General features: G+C 40.7%; 1 long non-coding RNA gene across 1 annotated transcript in view; it reads right to left on the reverse strand.

Moving 5' to 3' along the window:
• Nucleotides 1-509: 509 nt before the first annotated feature.
• LOC124777917 overlaps nucleotides 510-13,279 on the reverse strand; it is a 709,880-nt gene continuing 697,110 nt past the window's right edge. Inside the window, exon 3 of the long non-coding RNA XR_007015801.1 lies at nucleotides 510-591. This is a non-coding gene — a long non-coding RNA (uncharacterized LOC124777917). The remainder of the gene's footprint in view (nucleotides 592-13,279) is intronic.

Below are 13,279 nucleotides of genomic sequence, written 5' to 3' on the forward strand. Positions count from 1 at the left end.
TAAGTGCTCTCTGTAACAGCAGAAGTTCATGAACGGATAATCTTCATTGATCTGAAATCAAAGAGCTTGAGTTAATGTGTTTCGAATTACTGTAAGGTTGCAGAACAAACTCTTCGTGATTATCTACACTACAACAAAACTTTCAGTGATATTACATAATAGTACACAGACTAAATTCATGTTAGAACTTGACTCTGCCTGAAGATAAAGTCGATATATACAGCCACTGTGTTTTTATCTTGTTAGTTTCCAGAAAAAGAAAAAAACAGTTTACATGCCTATTATCCATTATTACAACCGACCGAGCAACATTAACTCTTATGTAAGTAGTTACAAGGTAAACATGTTGCAGTTCACGCAAGGATATTCCACGTGGTCTCTTCGAAAGCCACTGAAAAGATACTTTTTGCAAACTTTTAGTGAAAGCCTAGTTTGATTGCCTAAAACGTATTGCAAAAACTACATTGACAGGTTAAAACTAGCAGAAACTCCAGCGTAGTGGCGTCTTACCTTCGAGATGTGAGTTGTATGTTGGAATGTTAATCACTCGCTGCTAATTATTCATCTCTGATGAGAAGTCAAGCCGGAAACCTGTAACAAGAAGATAGCGTGTACAACTTTTTACAGAACCCTACTTGAGGTTATTTGTATGATATATTAAACTAAACTGAAACTAAGCTAAACTCCGGCCAAACAAGTCTCTGAAGACCCAACGGTACTGACCGACCGCCGTGTCATCCTCAGTCCACTGGCGTCACTGGATGCGGATACGGAGGCTCATGTGGTCCGAACACCGTTCACGCTGTCGTCAGTTTTCGTGACCGGATCCGCTACTTCTCAACAAGTAGCTTGAAAACAGCGTTCACCTGACGGGATGGTCACCCAGCCACGTTTTAGCTAAGCCCGACAACGCTTAACTTCGATGATCTGACGCCAACCTCTGGTACCACTGCGGCAACGCTATTGGCGGTATGATACATTAAGAACTGGAATACACATTACTGATGTTTCAGAAAATCGTAGTAGAGCGTCGGTACTGTGTATTTCAATTTTAATATACCGACTGATTATTCCTCATAACCTTAAGCGGCCCCTAGACTGTCAGTAATACTGGGCACTAATAACGTACTATGTATTGATGATTGGCTTTATGCAGTGAATTGCGCTAACTTCACGCCCAGTCTCGGAGATGCAAAATGACAGAGGGCTGCCTTTGGGCTGCCTTTGCGCTCGCAGGAAGAAAAGAGAAGGTAGAAATGGATGTAGGAAGGTGTAAGAAGAGTGGAAAACTTATCACATGAAGATTTACTAAGTAACTTGAGGATAAGCGAGCCAAATATTGTTGGAACTTTCTGGAGACGGACACTCGCTCATTTGATGTTCTTTAACAAATGCAAACGATCTATAATCAAGAAAAGTGACGCTTATTTACGACAAACTAATCCCGCAACTGAGAGCTTGTCAGCTACGAGTACCTTACGTTACTTGCCTACAGGAAATTCATTTGAAGACCTATGATTGGTAAGAACGGTAAGCTTTATAATGAGAGAGACGTGCACAGCTGTTACAGGCATTTTGAAACATCACATAAAGACGTGGAAATGTGTACATACACAATTAATGTTGAAAGTATTGGCTCCAGTTCCTCTTCAACTCTACATCCCCTTTTCGTTGGACTTTCTATAATTACTTTGCAATGAATTTACATCTACATCTACACTGATACTCCGCAAGCCACCCAACGGTGTGTGGCTGAGGGCACTTTACGTGCCACTGTCATTACCTCCCTTTCCTGTTCCAGTCGCGTATGGTTCGCGGGAAGAACGACTGTCTGAAAGCCTCCGTGCGCGCTCTAATCTCTCTAATTTTACATTCGTGATCTCCTCGGGAGGTATAAGTAGGGGGAAGCAATATATTCGATACCTCATCCAGAAACGCACCCTCTCGAAACCTGGCGAGCAAGCTACACCGCGATGCAGAGCGCCTCTCTTGCAGAGTCTGCCACTTGAGTTTATTAAACATCTCCGTAACGCTATCACGGTTACCAAATAACACTGTGACGAAACGCGCCGCTCTTCTTTGGATCTTCTCTATCTCCTCCGTCAGACCGATCTGGTACGGATCCCACACTGATGAGCAATACTCAAGTATAGGTCGAACGAGTGTTTTGTAAGCCACCTCTTTGTTGATGGACTACATTTTCTAAGCACTCTCCCAATGAATCTCAACCTGCTACCCGCCTTACCAACAATTAATTTTATATGATCATTCCACTTCAAATCGTTCCGCACGCATACTCCCAGATATTTTACAGAAGTAACTGCTACCAGTGTTTGTTCCGCTATCATATAATCATACAATAAAGGATCCTTCTTTCCATGTATTCGCAATACATTACATTTGTCTATGTTAAGGGTCAGTTGCCACTCCCTGCACCAAGTGCCTATCCGCTGCAGATCTTCCTGCATTTCGCTACAGTTTTCTAATGCTGTAACTTCTCTGTATACTACAGCATCATCCCCAAAAAGCCGCATGGAACTTCCGACACTATCTACTAGGTCATTTATATATAATGTGAAAAGCAATGGTCCCATAACACTCCCCTGTGGCACGCCAGAGGTTACTTTAACGTCTGTAGACGTCTCTCCTTTGATAACAACATGCTGTGTTCTGTTTGCTAAAAACTCTTCAATCCAGCCACACAGCTGGTCTGATATTCCGTAGGCTCTTACTTTGTTTATCAGGCGACAGTGCGGAACTGTATCGAACGCCTTCCGGACGTCAAGAAAAATAGCATCTACCTGGGAGCCTGTATCTAATATTTTCTGGGTCTCATGAACAAATAAAGCGAGTTGGGTCTCACACGATCGCTGTTTCCGGAATCCATGTTGATTCCTACATAGTAGATTCTGGGTTTCCAGAAATGAGATGATACTCGAGCAAAAAACATGTTCTAAAATTCTACAAGAGATCGACGTCAGAGATATAGGTCTATATTTTTGCGCATCTGCTCGACGACCCTTCTTGAAGACTGGGACTATCTGTGCTCTTTTCCAATCATTTGGAACCCTCCGTTCCTCTAGAGACTTGCGGTACACGGCTGTTAGAAGGGGGGCAAGTTCTTTCGCGTACTCTGTATAGAATCGAATTGGTATCCCGTCAGGTCCAGTGGACTTTCCTCTATTGAGTGATTCCAGTTGCTTTTCTATTCCTTGGACACTTATTTCGATGTCAGCCATTTTTTCGTTTGTGCGAGGATTTAGAGAAGGAACTGCAGTGCGGTCTTCCTCTGTGAAACAGCTTTGGAAAAAGGTGTTTAGTATTTCAGCTTTACGCGTGTCATCCTCTGTTTCAATGCCATCATCATCCCGTAGTGTCTGGATATGCTGTTTCGAGCCACTTACTGATTTAACGTAAGACCAGAACTTCCTAGGATTTTCTGTCAAGTCGGTACATAGAATTTTACTTTCGAATTTAACTTCGGTATTAACTGAAGTCCATCCACTTCCGTATACAATTCCCTATACTTTGCCAACCACTGATCATATTGTTCGCCTTTCTTCTGAGGATTAGTATACTCGCTTTCTTTTACATACGATAAGGCTGGGAGACTTCTACAGACATCCAATACTTCTAAAATGAAGATAAGTTCACATTGATTTCGAAGCCATATCCAAAATTCAGTTTCAAAACACTACAAACTGGGCAAAATAAACAATTCTGCATACGAGACTGAGCTGACAAACTTATGCAATATTAGCCGGAGACGGACAAGGGAATCGTCTAGTCCGACGTGTCGAAACCTACCCTGAAATTTTTCACACCCGAAGAATGCACCGTGGCCGAGCGGTTCTAGACGCTTCAGTGTGGAACCGCGCCACCTCTACGGTCGCAGGTTCGAATCCTGTCTCGGGCATGGCTGTATGTGATGTTCTTAGGTTAGTTAGGTTTAAGTAGCTCTAAGTTCTAGGGGACTGATGACCTCAGATTTTTAGTCCACAGTGCTCAGAGCCATTTGAACCATTTTGAAGAAAACACCTAAGGAAATCCTCTGTCAAAATTTTGGCTGATAAGGAGCACTGTAAGTATTTTTTGAACAATGTTAAAGTTGCTTGTAACAACAGTTTGTAGAGCCTTTCCTGCCTACCGCGCGATTCCGCGAGTAATGAAACGCAGAAAAAGTGCAGCCGCGTAGTGCGTCGTCCAACATACACGCGCGCCCAGTTTAAGCGCTTAAACCATACCAAAAATGTCTCAGATCATTAACTTTTTAAAATAACTTTCATTTCGAATCGGCAGCTAAAATGTAAATCTGAAATGTAGCACCGTACAAGACTTTGATTCTCATTTCTCTTCTAGTAACATGTGGAACAATTTTATCTAGCTCTGGATTTTAATTTGTTCACACGAAATATTTTACAACAATACCTGTAGCTCAGTAGTTACGATAAATTTTTTTTAAAAACATATACACTGAGGTGACAAAAGCCATGCGGTAAGTCTTAATATCGTGTCGTACCTCTTTTTGCCCGACGTAGTGCAGCAAATCGACGTTACACGGACACAACAAGTCGTTGGAAGTCACCTGCAGAAATAATGAGCCATGATGGCTCTACAGGCGTCCATAATTTCGAAAGTGTTGCCGGTGCAGCATTCTGTGCACGAACTAACCTCTAGGTAATGTCCCATAAGTGTTCGATGGAATTCCTGTGGGGCGATCTGCGTGGCCAAATTATTCGCTCGAATTGTACAGAAAGTTCTTCAAACCAATCAAGAACAATTGCGCCCCCCGTGACACGGTGGATTGCCATCCATAAAAATTTCATGGTTGATTGGGAACATTAAGTCCTTGAATAGATGTAAATGGTCTCCAGGTAGCCGAAAATAACCATTTCCAGTTAATGAACGGTTCAGTTGGACCAAAGGACACAGCCCGTTCCATGTAAACACATCTGAGACCATTATGGAGCCAAAACCAGCTTGCACAGTGCCTGGCTCTATGGTTTCGTGGGGTCTGCGTCACACTCGAATCCTACCATCAGCTTGTACCAACTAAAATCGGGACTCATCTGACCAGGTCACATTTTTCCAGTAGTGTAGAGTCCAGTTGACGTGGTCATCAGCCCAGGAGACACGCTGCAGGCGATATCCAGCTCTTAGAAATGACACTCGCGTCAGTCGTCTACTGAAATAGCCTTCTGACGTCGGTTTTCACTGCACTGTCCTATCGGATTCGTTAGTCTAAGCCCCACATTGATATCTGCGGCTATTTCATGCAGTGCTGCTTGTCTGTTAGCACTGGCAGCGCTGCACAAACGCTCCTGCACTCGATCGTTAAGTGAAGGCCGTCGGCCCTTGCGTTGTCCGATGAGAGGTAATGCCTGGAATTTGGAATTCTTGGCTCTTTCTTGAAACTGTGGATCTCTGATTATTGAAATTTCTAATGATTCCCGAAATGGAATGTCACTTGGGTCTAATTCCAAGTCTGCGTTCAAAGTCTGTTAATTTTAGTCGTGCGGCCATAATCACGTCCGACACCTTTTTACATGGACCACCTAAGTGCAAATGACAGCTCCGCTAATGCACTGCCCTTTTACAGTCTATCTACGCGATACAATGCCATCACGTGCATATCTCTGTCCCATAAGCCGTAGTGAAATGTTCCTTATTTATTCCCTGTTCTCGTCACAGAAATTTGAAACGTAGTACTGGATGACGAAAGAAATGTTTTGTTTATCGAGAGGCCGAATTACAGTAATAGTTCTGGATAGAATGCGAATTATATTCTTTTCATCGTTGTCCTAAATGAAGAGACGTCGTTAGGTCCAGGTGAAAAGCCAACAAAACCACAGAATTATTTTCGAATGCACAAGCGACACTTTCTTTTCCTTTTCTAATCCGTATACATGTGGTGTCTGTTCTTTCGGACAAGTGCAATTTGCACCAAGCAGCTTTTGTACGAAATATGATTGGCTGGATTTACACACAGCATTTTAGGGGATAACAAGAAGCCTAGACTTCACTTCAGCTAGGAATTGCTGTACAGTATTAACTATTAACGACATCTCGTGTACTTGTTTACTTGCAGTAAATTTCGTACTTTTGCGACTTCCTTTTCCGTACAAATCCCTGACTCTCTTTAACGATGTAGAGGCAGCCTGGAAATAAGTAATGCTAGTCTCGGTTGCATTTCAGAGTGCCTTGACCCATAGGTCTCCCTCGGTAACGGTGCATTAATCCTTACAAGCAGTTCTAAATCTTTGCAAGACTTTTTCTTTCACACTTTTGTGAGTCTGATTTTGATGCATGTTTCATACTTTCTGTAAGTCTTTCTTCACATTTCTACAACTTACATTCGCCTTTTGCGAAACGAAGCCAGCTTTTCATAAGGCTTAACTTTAAACATTTTCTCCCTCCTTCGTTTAACCAAAAAATTTCAGCCTTTTCTTTGTCACTGAAAGCTATTTCTGAACATGTTTTCTTTGGGCTAGGAAGGTACTGTATTTTTTTTTACTTTTAAGTTACACACCTCCCGTCATTCGAGCCATAACTCATAAAATTACCAGTTATTTAATATTTTTTCAATGTTTCCACAATTACTAACGAAATTTTGACATTTTTGGAATGAATGTTAAATAAAATAACTAATAATAACACACATGTAGATCTTCAGGAGAAGTAGTTGATTTCGACTGCATATCAAGTTCATCTTTGCAAGGTTGTAAGCATAGGTTCCACTTTACTGTGAAACCTAGGAACATGCACAAAGACAGATGAAATTAGTAACCACATTCGAAGAAAACAAAAAGAAAATTAACTCAGTTGTATCACCATTGTTAACATCTAGCGATACCGCAGAGGCAACTACTAATTACTGCAGGTATAAATGATTCGAGGAAATAGTAACTATGAACAGTTCTGTGACAGGAATTATCAGTGGAAACTGAAATTCGGTTTACAAATTACGATCACGTTGTGCCGTGTTATCTACACACAGATGTGCCATCATCGAAGGAGATCTGCTTCCCGTGTTACGCCTAGGCCGTCTGCTACTGCAACTGCTACTGCTATTGCTACTGGGGACCTACGATTCGACAATGTTCAACTTTTTCAAACACCTACAGTCTGTCGTAACAGTCAACATTTTCTTACTGTGTTTCTTTCTCTGTTTTTTTTTTTTTGCTTTTTTTTTGTTTTTTTTTTTTTTTTTTTACAGGAATTTTCAGGGTAGGTTTCGACATATCGAATTGGATCTATCCCTTGTGAGTACAACCAATCTAATTTCAGTACATCCGTCGACATATTGTACAATACGTTGCTCAGTCTTCAGTCTTGATCACAGACGGAGACAAGAATATTTCACATTACAAAACACTGCAAACTTTTACTGACAGTGTAGGCGCTGCTTTAGATATTTTAATGAAAGAAACATACTGAAAGCAAAGTCACTTAATGAAGCTAAAATTCAACACCTTCAATAAAGGGAAGTGGCTTACCTTTGGAGTTTAGTACGCTGAAGTACACCTTGAGCTGCTTGATTATTGAATATTTATCGGTTGCAGTAAACGATGTTTCTATAGAGTCACACGCAACTCTTCACCATGAATAATGCCCAGATATCTGGTTCAGAAAAGAGTCCACTGAAATATGAATGCAGTTGACAGCAGATGCTGTGTGTTATCGTAGTCAGAATGCGTTTGTTAATTTTTACTAGTTTCATGTCAGGATGGTACTTTGTTACTGAGAACTCGTGACCGGTGTTAAAGCTGCACGAGACTCCACATATTTTACAATGTACAATTAATGCTTATTACATTATAGTTTATGCTGTGCTCATTTGCCGACGTGAGACAGAATCAGAAATAATAACACATATTGATAAGCCAAAACGTTGTGACCCCTGACCACGCTTGGTTCCTTCGGCTCTAAGGACAGGTATTTTCTCCCAGCATGATGGGTCAATGAACATTATAGTTATCAGGTGACATATTATCTAAACCTAACATGCCCCCGCAAGAAAGTAACCATGAATATTTACATTTTTTGACCAGACACGCCCCCAGACCAACCCCTTTAGATATTTGCCTTAGGGAATGGAGTATATAGTGTCACAGCTCTCCCATTGCTTTGAGGTGGTGTTGTGTTATATTTGTTACCAATTATTGAGATTTTCCATCTATTGAACAAACATGTTTTCATTAACGGAGATATTTTAGCAATACACTGTGTTCCTACGGTATGAAATACATCGAAAAAAAAAAACGATCTATGGATACTAAACCAGCACTAATTCAGAAGATGTCGTTCTTTTGAAACATAACTATCTCTTTATTCACACAAAGTAATGAGTTCCATCGACTGTGGATTTCAAGTCGCTTCTCAATATTTCTAGATTTCCAGATGGTTTTTATGTCTTTCCTCACGCGCATCTTCTAATCAAGTTGCGTGCCTACGGAGTATCGTTTCAGATGTGCGACTGGATTCGTGGTTTCCTGTCAGAGAACTAACAGTTCGTAGTAACTGACCGGAAGTCATGTAGTGAAACCGAAGTGTTAGAGGCTCTCTGCTGCTCTTAATCTTTGTAAACAATCAAAGAGAAAATCTGAGTATCCTCTTAGATTGTTTACAGATAATACCATCTGTCTAGCTATTTCTTCAGATGATAATAACGCATTGAAAAAGACTCAGACAAAATACCTGCAGGGTGCAAAAAGTAGTGAATTGACCCTAAACAGTAAGAGGTTTGAAGACTTCTACATTAGCACTGAACGAAATTCTTTACGTTTACGTTAAACGATAAATCACACAAATATAAAGGTTGTTGATTCAACAGCATATCTTCGACCTCTTCTGGAGTATTGCTACACGCTATAGGATCCTTGCAGAGTAGGATTGACGGAGGACATCGAAAAAGTTGAAAGAAAGGCAGCTCGTGTAGCATTTTAGTGAAATAGAAGAGTGTGTCAGGAATATTTAAGTGCAATGGGATGGGAAATATTAATAATATTGACATTTTTCGTGTCGGCGAGGTCATTTAGGGAATTTCAGTCACCAACTTCCTCCTCCGAAAGCGAAAATATTCTGTATAAGAAGTAAGAGATAGAGCGATTCTTAAGAAGTGCGTACCAGTTACTACTTCTTACAGTTTTCTGTATTTGATTTGTATATATAACATGTCTGGTTAATGTTGGTTTTCAAAATCAAATGCCGTTTCGTAATATATGGCAGCCTTGTAGACGATACGAATTTACGATCCTCCATTACCCTATTTCATACTCGACTGTGCTTTCAAAGTGTTTATCTAAATATTCGTGCATCTAGTACACACATATCTACGGACTCTGTCAACGTTTTCATATGTTGTGCTAGACGTTATGTACACTGTACATTATGACCTGTGGCTTTTGATGTCAGAAATAAATATCCAACGGAGGATACATATAATTTCTGTTCTATTATCCATCCTGTGCCTACCAAAAGCAAAAGTTAACTAATAGAGCTTCGTACATTACCTCAAGTCAGCGAGGTTTATCAAGTGTCATCCCAGGCCCTTAATTCTGCCTGTGACAGAGAAGGGTACCTTTAATATCCTAGTAATATACCATTTAATAATGCACTGTGCTGTACCACACGTCTCTAACGTAGTTTTCATTTTAGTCCCATTTTAATACAATAACATTTAAGTGGCCTGTTATGTCACATAAGCAATAACTTTCAATTAATTATGCTTTGCAGAATACTCAACGCCTACGTCACGTGTTCGACTTAACTACGAGCTAAAATTATCAGGAAAAGTGGCAATTTCCTCTCATTAAAACTTTCTGCCGAAGCAGAAAATAATTAGGCCCTTCATGCAGAAAATTATACTTTGAAACACACCACTTTTATGTTAATTACAATTCGTGCGGAAATTTAATTCTTCGGCCAGACGAAGAGCGTGTGAGATGAAAGTAGAAGTCAAAATGTGAAAAAAGAAGTAAATTTTAAGACACAAAAGGGACAGAAATGTTGCTGTTGTGTTTTAGAGGTTATGACGGAAGGGAAATAGCAACCACACTGCACTGGAAGTATTTAAAGCATAGCAAAAAGTACATTAATGGCTCTCTTTGCGAACAGGCTCTCAAATCAACAAATCTACATATAGCAGTCTCTTATGATTACGGACTTTAACGTAAGTTATTTCTGTGGCGTAGCAAAAAGTTCCTCAAACAAGATCACGTGATAGTGTCTGAGCACCTTTCCCAACTGATCTCCATCTCCTAACTACATTCTTGTCAACGTAGCAATAGACATTGATCTTGCCTTTGTTATTTTCTTATTTTTTTCCTGATCAGCAAAATTTCCTTAATAATTTTCTTTGTTCCTTTAATTTAAAAATCATCTCAGTTTTATTAAGTATCGCATTGTCCTCTTCACACACAATTGCATTACGTTAATTTTTATTGTTGTATGTGTCATTCTGCATGAACGTATGTAATTGCGTGTCACATGCCGGTCCTTCCGTTTATTTATTTCTGGTCTGCACGTGTGTACGCATACGTCAGTTATGTTTTGGCACTGATAGGGGCTGTCAAGTCAGTCCACCTGGAGATAGCAACCATTTTATTTCATTGTCGACATGTTACGTAATGTAATGATGGTCATTTATGTTTCGTGGCTGAGTATGATTATATCAGCCAGGGTATGTTCTTCCTCTTAGTTTTATAACTTCTTTCAACTTAAAGGTTTCGGTTTCTGCTATTCACGATAAATTATCAGGTATGTTTCCTGAAAGCGTACAACAATTCGCAACTTTTGTGCGGCCCCATCGGTGTAACACCAGAATCTTATGTGAACATTTTAACATAACAGTTATACAGGGCATTTGTTCTGTATGTGAAATGTTGATATTTTTACCATGAAGGATAGGATTTTAGATTTGTAATCGTGTCTCTTCTGTCACTTTAAAAAAATTAACAAAATTATTTGGAACGGTATGGAAACAATTCTTTGCTAAGATATTTGTTTTGTTCTTGAGCACTAGGACTCTTAGTCATGTTGCTTTCTATACGAATATATAAAGGGCTTATTTCAATAGTAGTACAAGTCCATTTTTGCTCATTCTGAGATGCAGAGTCCTAACTAACCTAAGGACATCACACACATCCATGGCCGAGGCAGGATTCGAACCTGCGACCGTAGCGGTCGCACGGTTCCAGACTGCAGCGCCTAGAACCGCTCGGCCACTGCGGCAGTCTCAGAATGAACATAAATGGACTTGTACCACTATTGAAATAAGCCCTTCATATGTCGCTGCATCATTGTTATTACTAGCATATCGAGTTTGTGTCCAACCTGCATTTAAAATAAGCATGGTATGTTAAATTAAAACATAAATTTTCTTATCCGTGTAACACTTTAAATTAGAGTGTGATGCACGTTCTTTTTTTTACATATGATGTTTTTTTCGCTTACGATGTCATACACTGCCACTTTTTTTTTTATCAGAGTAGTAGGTTTCACCTTTGTATTTTGTGCTTTGTCAAACGATTTTTATATTGAGTATTACGCTGTAAAGAGGTTTCCCTAAGCTGAATTTCTGTATTTTGCTTCATTACAAATCTGAAGATGGTTGTTACAGCCGGAACTAGCTAGCCGTCATATTTTAATTGTCTTATGGAAATGGTATCTAGGCATTAAAAGATTTTACTGATTTTATTTTTTAAATTTTAACAAACTGGATAAAGATCACCTTCTCCAGGGATTACTAATTACGTTCGTCACGCCACTAAACGTACGCTGCATCTTATGGAATGAGACTCATTTAACATTTTTTTGATAATGTGTGTGGCTCCAAATATAACGCATGTGTGCCTGTTTTGTTTTCCTGCTGTTGGCTTCAAGGATATTACCACCGCCTTTGTCTTTAACGACTGGAAGATCCTCGTGCGGGTAACAGTAGCTTTGGTCAACTCTACTCATAGCTGCCGAGTTGCATTATGAGACAAAAGAATGACGACAATGACAAGTAACAACATAGCGCAGGATACCGCTCTCTGACTGTAGCTCATGCTGGCTTCGTAACATATTAAATTCTCACGGTCAAAGTGCGTGTACAGTTCAGTAATTCTAATGATTTGTGTATTATCACTCCTTGATCTGTGAAATTAATTTCATTTAATCACAAGTCTGCTTCTTGGAATTGCAGCTTCAACAAATGGAGTAGAGGTAGAAGTCACCGCCACTCCCGTTGCTCGCTGCAAAAGACGAGGAGCCACGTGCAGCGCGTGTGGGCCGGCTGTCGCTGGAGGAGGGGAAGTTCGCCACTGGCCGGAGGCGTCACCGCGTCCTGTTTAGCGGCCGACCATCAAAGCGACGCCGGCGGCGCCTATTTCCGGACACAGCCGTAAATCCGTCCGTCCCGTGGCGACAGCTCTTTGCCTCTGCGCTGGTACCTATGCGCGGCCAATACTGCGACTGGCGCTGTGGCGAGACGCATTCTCGCTACTGTACAAGACACACACCGCCGCAGTTCAGGACACAATCTGGGATTCGTTAAATATATTCGCAATTGCGAATATGGAAAATCATTGGCTGTAGAATGGAATGACGACAATGGAAATTTCTGCCGTACCGAGACTCGAACCCAGATTTCCGCCTTACCGTGAGTGGTCATCTTACCATTTGGCTAACGGTGCAAAAGTCACGGCCAGTTGTCTTTTATCTCGTCTGTCGTTGCAAATCGTAGTCCTTTCAGCGGGGTTTTCAACTGTGTAAATAGAAAAAAGGCCGCAGGGCCACGTCTCTAGAGCACGGAGGATGAGACAGCACAGTGAATTCATTTTTTGTGGAATACTCATGCACCAACAGGGATGAATGTGCTGGTGCGTTATCCTGATGCAAGAGCCGTGAATTGTCTCGCAGCATTTGAGGCCGTTTCCTTGTAACATTTTCTCGCAGGCGTCGCAACACATCCCAATAGTACCATCGATTAACAGTTTGTCCCTGTGGTATGAATTCAAGATGAACTAATCCTTCAAAGACAAAGAAAAATATCAGCATGGCTTTGAAATCTGACCTGACCTGACGAGCTTTTTTTGATCTTGGAGAACCTTTCCCGATCCATTACGAAGATTGACCTTTGGTCTCAACATCATAACCATAGACAATCTTCGATTGGCACGCACAATTTCTTGACGTCCCTGACATGAATGTCGTCGGTAAACGGGAGGGGCGTCTTACACAGTCATTTTTAACTTCAGTCCAGCCACTTATAAGCCGTGTGAACCATTCGTATCAT

Source organism: Schistocerca piceifrons, chromosome 2 (genome assembly GCF_021461385.2).
Source record: "Schistocerca piceifrons isolate TAMUIC-IGC-003096 chromosome 2, iqSchPice1.1, whole genome shotgun sequence".
Taxonomy (NCBI): Eukaryota; Metazoa; Arthropoda; class Insecta; order Orthoptera; family Acrididae; genus Schistocerca; species Schistocerca piceifrons.